The sequence below is a fragment of the Lissotriton vulgaris genome, unplaced genomic scaffold, assembly GCF_964263255.1.
Source record: "Lissotriton vulgaris unplaced genomic scaffold, aLisVul1.2 SCAFFOLD_1139, whole genome shotgun sequence".
Lineage (NCBI taxonomy): Eukaryota > Metazoa > Chordata > Amphibia > Caudata > Salamandridae > Lissotriton > Lissotriton vulgaris.
The window spans coordinates 628,141-645,206 of record NW_028241234.1 but is presented as its reverse complement, the minus strand read 5'-3'; positions in this window follow the sequence as shown (position 1 = coordinate 645,206).

The following is a 17,066-nucleotide window of genomic DNA, read 5'->3' as shown; positions in this document are numbered from 1 at the left end:
AGCGAGGCATCTGCTTCCCCGGTCCTTTCGTCTCCTTCCTCAGGTCTCCACTGGCACTTCTTTGCTTGCTGGAGTGGGGTGCCTCGTCTATTTTGTTGATCATCTGTTTTGGCGCGCTTTCTCTCTTCGCCGCGTCTGCGCCTCTCTTCGACATTTCCGCCTTTTTGACCATTGCCACGACCTCCTTCAGGGTGGTCTCGTTCATTGCCCACAGCTTGTCTTGGACTGCCCTGCTGGTGGTGTGCATTACGATTTGGTCCTTGATGTATTCGTCTTGCAGGTTACCATACCTACACGTGATTGCAAGTCGGCGGAGGGCAGCCACATAGTCGTCGATCGATTCTCCCGCCTCTTGCTTCCTCTGCTGGAAGTTGTAGCGGTCTATCGAGACACAGACCGCTGGGCGATAGTGGCTGTCCAGGTCGTCCAGTGCATTCACGAAGACATCCGTTTCTTCTGCACCCCTCTCCTTAGGCACCAAGTTCTTATAGACCCGTACCCCTTCTGGGCCTAAATTGTGGAGCAATAGTCTTTTCTTTCTATCCGGTTTGTATTCACTTTCGCTTTCGTCTTCCAGCGCCTCAATGTAATTTAGGAAGTACTCTTTCCAATCTTCCCATTTTAGTTGGGGTTCGCCTGGTCTGGTCAGGAACGGGACGGGCGCCATTAGTGTTGACGCTTGACTCGTCATTCTGGCTTCACCTCTGGGTCCTCCTTCCTGGGGTCTTTGGGTAGGCTCACCGGACGCTCCTGCGTTCCCTGCCGTGTCGCCTGGGCCCCCTGGGCTGCCCGGGGTGTTATCCCTTGTGGCGTGTGCTGCCTGTACGTCCTTCCCCCCTTCCTCTGAAGTGGGGGTGTCTCCCTTGGTTGCCAGGGTGCTGCCTGGGGGTCCTGGAGGCCTGGGTCGCACGACCTTCTGCTATGCCTGGGAACGTTCTTTCCTTTGCTGTTGCGCTACTGCCACGCCCTTGCTCTCGTGTAGTACCTGTGCCTCACTGGCCCGTGGATGTCGGCTGTGGAGGTATCCTGTGTTCTTCTTCGTTTCTTCTCCTTTTTCCAAACACCAGGTGGTGTTCGAATCCCAGCCTCGTCGCCACTGTAATGTTCCTTACTCCCCCACAGTATACACGGAGACTTCCGGTAAAGGAAACAGGTTTATTCATACAACAAGAAATACAATTCGCTAAGGGCGCCGAGCGTCTGGCTATGACCATCTCCAGCCGCCAACTGACACTGTCCTGTTCGCGCCTTTCCTTTCATAGTCCTGCGCGTGCGCCGTGCCGCTCTAGCTTATGACGTAACGCGTGCTCACGTAAGCGTCCATAAGCTAGAGCGCATACCACAGGAAAGACGAGGAACGAGACAAACGCATAAGATATGCAACATATTACACGTGTGGTCCTTAGCCATAGCTGCCAAGGTTTCAGATTGCTTATGTGTGACATTATAGCCCCTTCAAAGTCATAGAGCCACCACCAGGTCCCTTACCAGTTAACCCACGTAACCCAGATTGATAATTGCAGTTCTGAACATCAGGATTTGGAGGACTTTATACTCCCTGACATTGCTATACATACGAAAAAAATCAAGAAATAGAGCCTAAACTAAAAATGCAGTGTGTGCCAGGTGCTCCAGAATTAGCTCGGAGACTGTTGCCAGACTACCTTGTTAGCTGCCCTTGCTTGCCAGCTGTGTACAGTAGCACTCCTTTGAGCGCTTCACTTGTGAGATCATTGGGATTATCAAATTTGGAAGCAACCTCAAATGAAAGGGTACAAGATTTTTGGCACACACTGAATGAGTTTGTTAATGAAAATAGGGAAGGGAGGGCAAATTTGGAAGTATTTTATGCATTAGAGATGATTCTTTCATCAATTTTAACCTTGCTTGAGAAATCCACTGCCAATTCTGATCATGTGCTGGGTGTACTATCTCCGATTCTAAAGGGGGTGCAGCAGCTTAATTCTACTAGTTCTTGTCTAGGAAAAGCAGGAACATGTAATGATGTGAAATCTCAGGCGAGTCTGACGAGTACAAAGGGGATTGATAGGGTGATCCAGGTGGGGAATTGAGAAGGTTTGGGGGCTACTTCCTCAGTGCAGCCCAAAGATAGCCCTATGTTTGTTATTGTGTCTTATAGCAACCCAGAAGATCGTGAATCGGGTGATCATCTGCACGTCATCTAGAGGGAAATGTAAATGCATTAGTACCTAAGAATACCCCGCCGATTTACTCTTTTTAAAAAGGGAACACCAGGATTTCAGTTTTAACAACTGATGTTTCAGATGTTAAACAGCCCATGGTCGAGTTATTTAAAAAAAAAATTAACAGAGTTTTATATAGTGCGAACTTGACCCAGTGTCGGGTATCAGAGCGCTTTACGTAGCACCAGTTGCGTTACATGAGGACACACATTCATTTTTGTTAGGCACGGGGAGATTACGTGATTTGCACAGAATCACAGGATGTTCAGCGTCATTGTCGAGACTCGAACCCGGTTCCCCAGATTCAAGGTCGACCGCCGTAGCCATTAGGCCAACTCCTCTCCCCTAGTTAAGAGGTTGTTCCCCCCGGGGTGGGTGTCCCCCAGGCAGAAGCTAATGTCCCAAAAACACGGAGGGAGAAGAAGAAGAGGACCCAGCGTATAATAAAACATACGCCAAAAAAATTGCAGTTTCCAACGCTATTCGAGGAGCCTGTTGATTCCCCCTTGCCCCAGAAAGGTAGTGAGTCCACTCCTGCCAGGTTCCCGGTTGGTCAGAATCCTGGGTACCCAGAGGTAAATCCTCTCCCTCCACCTATTATTATGAAAGAGAACTTGTAGGGAGGGGTTTAGGACTGGAAGACGGGCACAAGGTGTTGGGGGTAATGGAACATAATGGGGTGGGGGAGATTGTGCTCTAAATGGGAGGATCATAAAATAATGACAAATCAGGATTCTGAGCTTCAGAAAATAAAGATAAACCAGACTCGGAGAATAAAGTAGTAAAAACAAACAATGCCCTGTCACAGGTAGGGCAGGTAGGGGATAGCTTTTCCTCAACCCCTACTGGTAGGGATACTCTCCCTGTATGGTTCCAACCATGGGTGGTTTTATGAGGGAGGGCCTACCTTTCCTTCCCCTCTAGGGCAAACGCCAGTGTCAGAGTCAAGGCTGAGTGATAGGGTACGTGTTGTACAAGGGCCAGGACAAGTAGTGAACACCTTGTTTTTTATGTTATTATTCTATAGAGTACCAGGCCCACTTAATATAAGTTTCCTCTTGCAGCTATTATATGAAATCGAAGATCTCAGATTGGTAACAAATAAAGATATTGAGCTGGTATTTTTAGATCCAAGAAGTGAACTCCCACTTTCCAGAGTAACTTTCAGCTGTGGAATAATCACAATGTTAGTATTGGCTAACATAGATCTTTTTAGAAAAAAATTGTATTGATGTTTTTCCATTTAAGGAGCCAGTTTTTGTTCCATGTGAGTCCCATTGGAAGGATTACCAAGACAGTGGTGGAGCGTTATCCAATACTAAGGATGCCTTAAATCTGAAAGATATTAAAATCTCTTTTGGTAGTACCTCCGGAAAAAGAGTGATTAACATGGTAGGACCCGCTGTTCAAAGTACCACGGACCATAGAGGAGGGGGACCACTGGAGTTGGGTTGCTGGCTCTTTGAATGCTTCCAAAGAAGAGAAGTGTTTCAGCGGTAGCCCTCCCAAAAAAGTTTTGTCCTGGAACTTGGCTGGATTAGGAAATCCCAGCTCCAAGCTAGACACCCTAATGCAGCATGATCTACATTTTTTTTTTGTTGAGAATTTCTTTGTATTCTGCTGTGCAGCAAAACACTCAGTAAAAGGTCATGCAAGAGGTGGTTTTGCTTTTTTACTTAGTTGCAGGATAAATTGGAACCCCTTGGTTTTATCACATCAGTCTAATCTTTGTATGGCCATGAAACTTATGCTGGGTAATGGGAGGCCTGGTCAGCACCCGTCTCTTTTACTGGTAAATGTGTATATTCCTCCTGGGAGGTTTTTTGATTCTCCGGTTGAATCCATTTTCTCTTTTATCCATAAAATTAGGGTCTCAGAAGAATGCACAATGATGTTGATGGTGGGAGATTTTAATGCAAAAATCTCAAACTGTTCCTCCCTGGTTTACCGTAACCAGGAGCTGGAGGATGTATGGACCATCCCTGAGCCAATGTTGCCTGACTATATTAGGTCGGACAAGCGAGGATTGCATTTTTTTCTATTGTTTGAGAATTAATGATCTTGTTATTTTAAATTGGAGATTCCCAGAGGATTCCCCAGTCTCCCTTACTTTTCACGCCTCATGGGGGCAGTCACTTATTGACTATATGGTAGTATTTTACCCGCCTTTTGGTGCCTGCACCCAATTTAAGGTATTGAGACAAAATTGAGTGACCACGGTATTTTATCAGTGGAAGTCAGCTTGGAGCTCAAGTCTTTGGAGTCCTGGAATTCTAGAGACAATACTATTATGTATAATGAAACAAATCGGCGCACATTTTGGCCCAATAAAAGCATTATATGTTTAGAGAGGCTAGTTGAAAATGTGAGCTGTGGTCCTATACAGGAAAATCCCATTTCCTGGTTTGAAAAAAACCTTCTCTTATTTAGATCCTGCGGAACGAAAAAACGGACCAGAGGCACTAAGCAACCTTTGGTTAGTTCGGGGACTGTGAAAAAGTTAAATCAGGAGATAAATGTCCTAGTAAGGGAACAATTTGAGCAATCTTCTTTGATTAGGCAAAGGGAAATTAGTAGATTAAAGCAGATAAGAAAGAGAATGCTTGTGTCTAAACGTAGAAAGGCGGCAGACTCAAACTGGATTAAAATAGGAGATCTTGCACAGTCTGGTGACTTGTGCAAATATTGGGTTCAATAGTCAAATATTGTGACAGTCGAGTTAAGGCAAAAGCCATTTTAATACCTGATGCAGAATGGACCCAATACATTTCACGGGTCCAAGTTAGGGTTATTTAAGGAGTTTCATATGGGGATAGACTGCGGCCTCACTTCTTGTAAAGAAATAGAGAGCTTCCTTAACAGGAAAAGGTATTCAGGCGCGATGGGCCCTGATGATCTTCCAATAGGCATTAGTTGTTACCAGCCTGCACCGCGAGGGGGGCTCTTCTTAAAAATACACTAGAATTTTAAATTGAATCTAATTGATTTTAATACTGTTCTCAATGTCATTGTTGTCTTTCTGTGTGGCTTGACGTACTGTGAGGTCTGTTAAAGCTCAGGGAAAATACGCTCGCTCTTTTCACTATCCCCGCATTTGGTGGCCATTTTTGGGTCAGCGCTCTAGTCGCTGGACCCTGTCAGGGAATTTAAACCTACATGAAGCGACCGTGCAGTGGGCATTAGTTGTTACGAGCCTGCAGCGCGAGGGTGGCTCTTCTTAAAAAAACGCTCACATTTTTAAGTGATTCTAATTGATTTTATTACTGTTCTGAATGTAATTGTCTTCTTACTGTGTGGCTTGACGTACTGTGAGCTCTATTAAAGCTCAGGGGGAATACGCTCGCTCGTTTCACTATCCCCACATTTGGCGGCCATTTTTGGGTCAGCGCTCTAGTCGCTGGACCCTACCAGGAAATTTAACCCACATGAGGCGACGGCGCAGCGGGCATTAGTTGTTACAAGCCTGCAGCGCGAGGGGGTCTCTTCTTAAAAATAGGCTCGAATTTTTAAGTGATTCTAATTGATTTTAATACTGTTCTCAATGTAATTGTTGTCTTACTCTGTGGCTTGATGTACTATGAGCTCTGTTAAAGCTCAGGGGGGAATACGCTCGCTATTTTCACTATCCCCGCAGTTGGTGGCCATTTTCGGGTCAGCGCTCTAGTCGCTGGACCCTGTAAGGGAATTTAAACCCACATGATGCGACCGCGCTCAGCGGTCGCGCTGGTGGCGCGCCGAAGGTGCACCTAAGGCAAGCCCGTCTGCGGCCGGCCGGGGCAAAGGGCCACAAACTCTACCCCTTCTCAACAAAAGAGATACTGTTATAGTCCTGAGCAGCTAAAACGTTTAAAAAATACTCCTGAAACAGGATGCATGCACAATATTAATCTTAGTGGCCTTGGTATGAGTTGTAGGCACTGGCCTTTCAGGTTGCAAACACAGCCCTCCCCCCAGCCTCAGAAGGATCACAGGCGAGAACCTTTAAAAATTCTTCTGCTTAACTGCAGATCTTTACCCAAACACTCCTCTGAGTTGTTCATTTTGCTATCAGAGGAAAGTCTGGGCATTTTGTTTCTCACCGAAACATGGACCAACCTCTACTCTGAACCTGATATTGCTCAAGCCCTCCCCCCTGACAATCCACTCCACAGACTAGATAGACCAGTAGGGAAAGGCTGTGGGGTCGCTATTATTCTTAAATACTCCCTCAAGTGTCGCACTCTAGGGAGACCTCTAACTGCATGTGAGAATCTCAATTTTTCCATAAGGCTCTCCCCCTTGCGCTCCTTCTCGGTCATTCTAATTTACAGACCGCCTGGACCTATAGGTCAGTTTCTTAATCCCTTATCCGAAACAGTCACCAAGCTGGCCAGTTTGGCTTCTAATTTCACTATCCTAGGCGATTTAAATATTCATATTGACGATCAAGTGTCAACAGTTGCGTCAGAATTCTCTTATGACCTTTCCGTCCTCCAACTCTTTCAGAAGGTGTCACACGCCGTGCACACCAAAGGCCATACAACCAAACAACCATACAATCCTTACACGCCATTCCACCACACACATTACCTATTCCAGTGATCAAACTAACACAAACACTCATAACTCTTGTTCATTCCCTCTTACACACCCCTTACTCTTTTCCAACCACACCACCAGCCCTGTACTATTCAAATACCACTCACCAGCAAAACTGCACATTCAAATCCTTCACAGAAATCCACTACATCAATATCTTCTCCCACTACTCCACAACAACAAAGCACACAAATCTAAAATTATTATATTCCTTACATATGTATTCCCTTACTATGTAATCATGTATCCATGTATTTATTATTTTTGTCCTATTATAAAAGAAAAATAAATTACTCTCTCGAAAGCATTACTCTGTCCTACCATCACGCTACACCTCTATCAATTTTCCTCTATCTTCACTTTCTCTCATCCCAAACCCTTTCTACTACTATGATCTCCAAAATAACCCTATCTAGACTCCTCCCTCCTCTACACCTCCTGGCTCACCCCAAATGTCAGCTTACCACTATGATCTCCCAAACAACCCTACTAAATTCTCCCTCATGTTATCTCTCCTTGACTCATCCCAAACCTCATTTTTCTACTCTGAGTCTCTTTCTCCCTAATCCCTTTCAACAGTCTCTTCCCTCCTCCATCTCTCCATTACTCATCAGAGACCTCAATTTACTAGTATGATCTCCCAAATAAGACTTCTGGTTTTCTTCTCTCTTCTATCCCTCCATTACTTTATTCAATCCAACTAACAGACTCCCATGTCCTCCGCGCAAACTAACGTGTACCTCCATATAGTCATACTAATACTATACTCATATTTCCCTATACTAATCTACCACTAATCCTTTTGGGTTCTGGATTAGTGTGCTACTTGCTGAAAAGCGATTTGACACCTCGTCAGGGGTAGTAAGCGCGATATACATACAATTACAATTTGATGGCATTTATTAAAAGCAATAACTACCATGTTTGAGTTGTTCAATATATCTAGAACTGCCAAGTTTATAGAATTATTGTGAACACATGTTTGTCATTCTGTGGGGACCCACGTATATTTCTTTTACACCAAGGGGAAGAGCCATTTAAAAGTTTAAAGACCACTACTCTAAGGGATGTGAAGTCTGCAGAGTGTCAGTATATAGTCTGTGATGTCCTTGTGCAGTAATGGATGCTGTCATGTTATTTCCTGTCCTCCAGTATTCCAGTCAATCGATGTGCACGACCCAAGCATTTTGGTATGATTGTCCTTCATTTTCTTTTATAGACCATTAGTGCCATCACTAGGTTACAATTATTATTGCAGACAAATAATTCTTACTTTTCCTTATGTTGAAAAAAAGGGATTAATGGCTCAATTTTGGAAAAGGGCTGTATAGAATTTAACATTTAAAAACAGTCAGATAAGAATGAGATTCGGCATCTTGACAAACTTGATGAAGTTCTGTATCACGCTTGAGATATTTTCGCACAACGTGGCAAACACATTCAAAACTGTCCAAATATTTTTCTAAATGCTTCGTGCAGGTATGCGTAAAGTCTTTTCTCTGGTCCTGGGGCAGGCCATGGTTACTGGGCAGTATCTCTTTTGAGAATACTGTTGTTACTCCCCTGTGTCCTAGGGCATCAGTGTTCTTCCACTTACATGTGATGTCACTGGCACTCACTGGGGACTCTACACATTACAAGGCAATTGATTCAAACAGTATTACTCACGCACTCCTTATTCGTTAGTCGGCACTTTCATTCACTCAGGACTATCAGAAGTTTTATAGTGCTTCGGTCCAAAATGCTTTGTGAGGCCCTGTTCGACTTTTTACCTTGTAAATAGAAACAAAATGTTCTCTCGGAAAGAGAAAATATAGTATTTATTGCTACCTAATGGCAAGGCTGTGTTAGCTGCTTCCTTGTGAATGAGCAAGTCCGGTCTGCTATTTTATAGTCTGGCTTGACAGCCCGGCTGTCCCCAGAGAACTATGTGATCATCACTAGAGAGGGACTTTGACTCCATCCCTATGCTGGGAATTAGGAATACATGTTTTGATTGGGCAGAAGTTGTGTGCTTCCACAAAAAGTGCTTGCCCGCCACACAGCTGTGGCCAGTTTGTTTAATTATTGTGTGCCTGAGCTGGAACACTGTAATGCTGCAAACTTGTCTTAGATAACCAGATAATATGTGGTGTTTGTCTATCTCTGGCAGCAGCACAGATGGGAGGTTGGCAGCCATGAGGAAGGTATATTATTCCATATGCCGTTGAATTTCTGTATGTTTTATTGCGATTGGTCAGAGTGTGAATGCAAGAATGAGTCAGTGGGTGGATGATGAGATGTATGAGTGCAAAGATGAGTAACAGAGTACATATTTGATGGCCTATTGAGTACCTTAACTCATCAGTGACACACAAGGCACTTCCATTCATAAGCCAAACCCACTGGCATCGCTAATGCTTATGTTAAATTATATAAAAGAATTTTATAGGTGGTGAATTAGACCTGTAAAAAGAACGAGCTCAAGGCAATGATCCAGAGCTGCAGATATGAATTAAAAATTCCTATTTGTAAAGTGTGAACACATCACCCCCTTAAGGGTTTCAAGGCGCTGGGGGCCATCGGAGAGATTAAGTGAGCTATTGCCCAGTCATATGATGCTTAGCTGAGCTGCTGCCAGCACTATGGATAGAACCATGAACCCCGCACTCTGGAATCAGCCACTCTGGCCACTGCGCCACACCGATTTAGACGCCCATGTTCACCCATCAAGTCAATGGCGAGGCAGAGTGAAGTCACACAAATTCTTACATTTCCATACAAAGTGAACGTCTTCTGCACACAGATACTATCACACCTAGACTACAGTACCAGTATGCACATAGGGGTACAGAAGAAAGGGCAAGATCAACTTCAGCTGGTACACAACTTGGGTAGCATGAGTGGCCCTGAGCATGAAGAATGATCAAAGGGTAGCCTTCAACATTCTTGGCATTACCTTCAGTGCTTATTGGTTTTGGGACTTCCAATACCTGATTGCTCTTATATTTCTGGTTAATTCCATTTCTCTAGTGGTACTTTGCCACCTACTATTTTTACCTGAAGAGATAATGTTCCACACTCCCTGCAGCTGTGTTTACTGGCTGTGGCACTGTGGCAGAGGCTGCTGGTGCATTGGGGATCCTAGGTCACATTGTGACCTGGAGTGGTAATGATCCACACTCCCTGCACCTGTGTTTACTGGCTGTGGCAGAAGCTGCTGGTACATTGGGGAAACTAGGGCGCATGTGACCTGGAGTGGTAATGTTCAGCACTCCCTGCAGCTGTGTTTACTGGCTGTGGCCCTTTGGCAGTGGCTGCTGGTGCATTGGGGACACTAGGGCGCATGTGACCTGGAGTGGTAATGTTAAGCACTCCCTGCAGATGGGTTTACTGGCTGTGGTGCTGTGACAGAGGCTGCTGGTGCATTGGGGACTCTAGGGCGCATGTGACCTGGAGTGATAATGTTCCACACTCCCTGAAGCTGTGTTTAAAGGCTGTGGCACTATGGCAGAAGCTGCATGTGCATTGGGGATGCTAGGGGGCCATGGTAATGACCCACACTCCCTGCAGCTGTGTTTATTGGCTGTGGCACTGTGGCAGAAGCTGCTGGTACATTGAGGACACTAGGGCACCATGTGACCTGGAGTGGTAATGATCCACACTCCCTGCAGCTGTGTTTACTACTGGCTGTGGCACTGTGGCAGTGGCTGCTGGTGCATTGGGGATGCTAGGGCGCAATGTGACCTGAAGTGATGATGTTAAACACTCCCTGCAGCTGTGTTTTCTGACTGTGACTCTCTGGCAGAGGCTGCTGGTGCATTGGGGACGCTAGGACACCATGTGACCTGGAGTGGTAATGTTCAGCACTCCCTGCAGCTGTGTTTAAAGGCAGTGGCACTATGGCAGAGGCTACTGTTGCATTGGGGATGCTAGGGCGCCATTTGACCTGGAGTGGTAATGTTCCACACTCCCTGCAGCTGTGTTTACTGGCTGTGGCACTGTGGCAGAGGCTGATGGTGCATTGGGGATGCTAGGGCACAATGTGCCCTTGAGTGGTAATGTTCCACACTCCCTGCAGCTGTGTTTACTGGCTGTGGCGCTGTGGCACTGTGGCAGAGGCTGCTGGTGCATTGGGGACTCCAGGGCGCATGTGACCTGGAGTGATAATGTTCCACACTCCCTGAAGCTGTATTTAAAGGCAGTGGCACTATGGCAGAGGCTACTGGTGCATTGGGGATGCTAGGGCGCCATTTGACCTAGAGTGGTAATGTTCCACACTCCCTGCAGCTGTGTTTACTGGCTGTGGCACTGTGGCAGAGTATGCTGGTGCATTGGGGACACTAGGGCGCATGTGACCTGGAGTGATAATGTTCCACACTCCCTGAAGCTGTGTTTAAAGGCTGTGGCACTATGGCAGAGGCAACTGGTGCATTGGGGATGCTAGAGCGCCATGGTAATGACCCACACTCCCTGCAGCAGTGTTTACTGGCTGTGGCACTGTGGCAGAAGCTGCTGGTACATTGGGGACACTAGGGCACCATGTGACCTGGAATGGTAATGATCCACACTCCCTGCAGCTGTGTTTACTACTCGCTGTGGCACTGCAGCAGAGGCTGCTGGTGCACTGGAGATGCTAGGGCACCATGTGACCTTGAGGGGTAATGTTCCACACTCCCTGCAGCTGTGTTTACATGCTGTGGCACTGTGGCAGAGGCTGCTGGTGCATTGGGGATGCTAGGGCACCATGTGACCTGGAGTGGTAATGTTCCACACTCCCTGCAGCTGTGTTTACATGCTGTGGCACTGTGGCAGAGGCTGCTGGTGCACTGGGGAGTCTAGGGCGCATGTGACCTAGAGTGATAATGTTCCACACTCCCTGAAGCTGTGTTTAAAGGCTGTGGCACTTTGGCAGAAGCTGCTGGTACATTGGGGACACTAGGGCACCATGTGACCTGGAGTGGTAATGTTCAGCACTCCCTGCAGCTGTGTTTACTACTGGCTGTGGCCCTTTGGCAGTGGCTGCTGGTGCATTGGGGACGCTAGGGCGCAGGTGACCTGGAGTGGTAATGTTAAGCACTCCCTGCAGCTGTGTTTACAGGCTCAGGGGCTGCGGCAGAGGCTGCTGGTGCATTGGGGATGCTAGGGCGCCATGGTAATGATCCACACTCCCTGCAGCTGTGTTTACAGGCTGTGGCACTGTGGCAGAAACTGCTGGTACATTGGGGACACTAGGGCGCCATGTGACCCGGAGTGGTGATGTTCCACACTCCCTGCAGCTGTGTTTACTGGCTGTGACACTGTGGCAGAGGCTGCTGGTGCATTGTGGACACTAGGGCGCATTTGACCTGGAGTGGTAATGTTCAGCACTCCCTGCAGATGTGTTTACTGGCTGTGGCGCTGTGGCAGAGGCTGCTGGTGCATTGGGGACGCTAGGGCGCATGTGACCTGGAGTGGTAATGTTCCACACCCTGCAGCTGTGTTTACTGGCTCTGGCACTGTGGCAGAGGCTGCTGGTGCATTGGGGATGCTAGGGCGCCATGGTAATGACCCACACTCCCTACAGCGGTGTTTACTGGCTCTGGCACTTTGGCAGGGGCTGCTGGTGCATTGGGGATGCTAGGGCGCCATGGTAATGACCCACACTCCCTGCAGCTGTGTTTACTGGCCGTGGCACTTTGGCAGAGGCTGCTGGTGCACTGGGGACGCTAGGGCGGCATGTGACCTGGAGTGGTAATGATGCACACTCCCTGCAGCTGTGTTTACTGGCTCTGGCACTGTGGCAGAGGATGCTGGTGCACTGGGGAGTCTAGGGCGCATGTGATCTGGAGTGATAATGTTCCACACTCCCTGAAGCTGTGTTTAAAGGCTGTGGCACTATGGCAGAGGCTGCTGGTGCACTGGGGACGCTAGGGAGCTCTTTGCAGCAGTGAGCTGCAGAACTGTAAACAAACATACTGACAGATACGCCGCTCTGTTTTCAGGTCCCTGTCCTGTGCTTCTGGCAGGTAGTGCGCCCGTGTCAGCAGTGCTGGGCTATGCATGCCCGAATCAGTGCGTCATGTATGAAGTGCAGAAGCTCTCTGAACGGGGGCGGGATTTTGGTCAAACGTCCCTCAAGCCTTACGACAAATAAGGATAAACGGAGTCAAAGATTGACCCCCGTCTGATAGGGCTGCAGTGCTCAGCAGGCTCCTGACCAGAGGAACAGAGCCATGTAGCGCCGCACCCTCTAAGCACACCTTACACAATGAAATCTAATCTCTCTCCACATTTTGAGTTGCTTTTACTGAAAGAATAGCTGGCTTGACTGTAGGAGGTGGTCGTAGGCTGTGCTGGAATGCGAGGGTTGCTTTCGCAGCTGGATGGGCTGCTGTGACCCACCTAGCCCTCAGCTGCCCCAAGACAGCGTGGCTTCCTGCAGTGTCAGGCTGGTTTCAATATTTTTTTACAGGGCTGATTTTATTTTCTAGTCTGGCCCTGGTCATTGGAAGCGAGCTCCATTAGCTGTTGCTGTCACCAGCTGTTGACAGCTGGGTGACCGTAGGAGCGTGGGACAGGAGACCAGGGATGAAGGCCTGCATTTTCCTGCGGAGTGAAGCATAGGATTCACAAAGGATAAATGTGTGGATGAATCAACTAGCCTTCAAAGGACTACCGGAGGAGGGTGCAGGATCAGTGTAGCGATATATTGTGTCATGTCAGTTGCCTGTATACACATTGACACTAGACATGGAATCATGTTTTGGAACTGCGTTTGAGAAGGTACCCCAGGAGTTAAATGTGAAGTTTATTCATTTAACTTAAGTATTTATCCGTGATCTTGTTATAGGGTGCCTTTTTGCCGCCAGGGTGCAGAGTGCTGAGTGTAATTGAGAAGAAATGTTTACATTCTTCTATGTACGCAGAAATCTCCGCTATGCTGAGCTTGAAATGAAAATCTATAAGTGCTGATACTCACTATCCCAGAGTACTTCACAAGTGGAAGGACAGTGCACCAGGATGAAGTCAAATAGTTCCAAAAGTGTTCCAAAAATATATTCGTTATTTACATTTTTCAGTTTAAAATTCATACAACAGCCAACGCGTTTCGTTCCAAAAGGAACTTCGTCAGGGCAAGAATGTCTATCTCTCGTTTCACTCAATCGGTGTCTGACCGTCAGTGAATCCCAAAAGGTTTATTTGTACATTTACAGTATTCTTTGAAGACCTGGATTCATAAATCATGTACCAGTTACGACGTCCTGCAGACTTCCAGATGGGTCGTTGGAAAAGTAAAAACCAGGTCCTTCACATTCAAATCCACCTTCACTAATCTCTTCAAACTTTAAGAAAATCCAAGGGCCAAAATCGCAGCCACGAGTCCTTCTAAGGGCAACAACCCTTACGAAGGGGGAATTGAATGATGCGTCGTACTGTAAATATGACGCATCCAGCATGTCACAAGGAGGGAGCAATGAAAAGTGACGCATCACTGTTTTCACGCAGCAATGCGGCACTTTTCATAAATGAGGCCCATAGTACCTCTATCGAAAGGGCAGGTACTTTCCCTCTCATTTGAAATAAGTACAGGTACTATGGGCCTCATTTATAAAAAGTGGTGCATTGCTGTGTGAAAACAGCGATGCGTCACTTTTCATTGCGCCCTCCTTGTGACACGCTGGATGTGTCATATTTATAGTATGATGCATCATGTCGCAAGGAGTTAGAGATACGTCAGTATTTCTGACGTATCTGTAGGTGCAAAAATGACGCATTGCTGGAGTGTGTCTTAAAAGTGAAGCAGCTCCATCAATGGGCCATTTCACATGGGCAAGTCCCATTTCAAATGTGCCTGAGTAAGTCTTACGCCTGCTGTGAGGCAGGCACAGCAGGCGTAAGATATTGACACATTTGCATCATAGAAGTGACGCAGTGAAATCTCTTAGATTTCACTGCGTCACTTCTACAAGGCTTACTTGCGTCAGAATGCTCACCATGCATACATTATACCTGGCACAGGTATAATGTGGTGCAGGGGTTTACAAAGTGATGCATCTACCTAGATGCGTCACTTTGTAAATTTGACCCAACATGGCGCATTTTTTACGCTGCTGGTGCATCACAAAAAGTGACGCACCGGCGGCGCAAAATTGACGCAAGGGCTCATAAATAAGCCCCTAAGTACCTGACAGTACCTGCCCATTTAAAGCAGAGATCTCAGTTTAAAGGCTTGAATTAACTCATCTGCTCGTTCATGCGTTGAAGAGTGCCAACTGATCCGCTCTACAACAGAAGAGGTTTTACAGTCACACAATGAAGCCCCGTCTTCCTCCATACAATGAATAGGAATCCAAACAAATCATCTGCATGTCAAATACGCAACTCACCAAAAGCAAGAAAGTCACAGTATACATATTGATGTTTCCTGGCAGAGCTCACCTTGTGGCTCCGAGCACTCAGTCCATTCTGACACACTCAAAACTAACGAATAACGACGTACAAGTTTTTCACTGTGACAAAACATTCTAAAACAAACAAGACACAACTCAGACAATGTATACGTATTTACAATCAGTATTCAGAATTGTAAAAGGAATCCATGTACAATGGAATACGTTTTTTTTTTGTCTAACTGTATAGCTCTTTCGAAACAGTCCTATTTTCTGGAAAGTAAGTTGGTTCAGGTGGACACATTTCTCTTGATGAGTCAGAGCCATTGTGCGCTTTCTGGCAACTACTTGAGTTGCCAGAAACTTCCCACCAGGGTGCTGATCTCGCACTAGGATCCAGATTCCTACACATATGTCTGAAACTTTAGCTCTTCCTCGCTCTCCTCTGTTGTGCAGCTATGATGTCAATGGGCTCTGGGGCCCATGTTGCCTCATGGGGTATGCGGTTTCGGACAGCACATCCAAACATGACGTCAGCGGGTGCCCTGTGAGTCGAGCTGTGGGGAGTAGTGCGCCTGTAAGCCCCAAGGTTTTTGTGGATTGCCTCCTCAATGTCAACTTGTTGTTCGCTCCCAGGGCATATGCACTTGTTGAGTGTGCGCATCAGTCTTTCCACTCCTCCGTTGGCTTGAGGCCAACGTCGGGTGATCTTCCTGTGTTTAATGGCCAGGGACTGTAGATATTCCTTGAAATCTCTGCTGCTGTGAAGGGCATGGTTGCATCTCTAATGTCGACGCATTAGGATGGGTCGACTTAGGCGCCGTCCTTATAAAAGATATAGCTAAGGTACACCATCTCTTGCTGGAAGAATTGGCTATTTGTGCCATTGAGGGCGAGGCGAGCTGTCTCGATCCCCCTTAGGGCGGCATGTAGATGGCAGTGATGACTGTCAACGGTGGGTAAATGTATGTTGATGTCATCGCTGACGTTTATGACACCTTCGATGCCTGTCAGGACTTCTCAGATTGCATTTTGGAAGACCTCCGCTGCCAGTGATATTCCGAAGTTGATCCAACGGTAGTAGCGGAGGCCAACGTGGGCGGAGAAAGTCATGATCTACCTGCTATCCTCCTAGAGCTTGAGTTGGTGGTTGCCAGTATTCAGGTCTAGTTTTTGGAGCTAGGTAGAGCCGTTGATGACGGTGATGAGTTTGATTGTGGAGGATATATGCTGTTATCTTCTAACTGCTTTATTGGGGAAACGCATGTTTATGCAAAATGTGTGTGCAAACTGGCTGCTTGGGTTTGATGGTGACTACCATGGGGGATACCCATGGGGTTGGTCCAGAGACTTTTTCAATAATTCTGGTATCCTCCAGTTTTTGTAGCTCTGCCTCTACTGCCAGAAGGAGGTGTAAAGGGATTTTGCAGTGTTGGAGTACCACTGGGTGGACTGAGGGGGCGATGTGAAGTGAAACTGGGGGACCTTTCAGGCAGTCTAGACTGGTCAATAGGCGAGGGAAGCCGAGGAGTAGCCTATTCACATCTCCCAAGGGGTCACCAAGGGCCACTGTGAAGTGAATGAACTGCAGTCATTCCGCCATGTTGCAACTGAGGAGCGATTCGAACTCTGCTGAGATGACAAAGAACTTTGCTGGGCATGAGTGGGTGCCATAGGATGTGACAGAGGCAAAAACACCAGCTAACGAGATGGCGGTTGTACTCCCATACCAAAGAAACGTGCTGTTATGGGTCGCAGGGTGGGCCATGGGATCAGAGTGTAGAACTGAACTAGGCTGGTGATGTTCACTGATGCGCCTCTGTCAATGAGTGAAGTGGTTGGGGTAATGTTAATGATGACTTTGCAGTTCAGGTTGGGTTTGTTATGTCAGTTGCGCCGGTGTTCGGGCATAGGATATGAGAACATGTTGTTG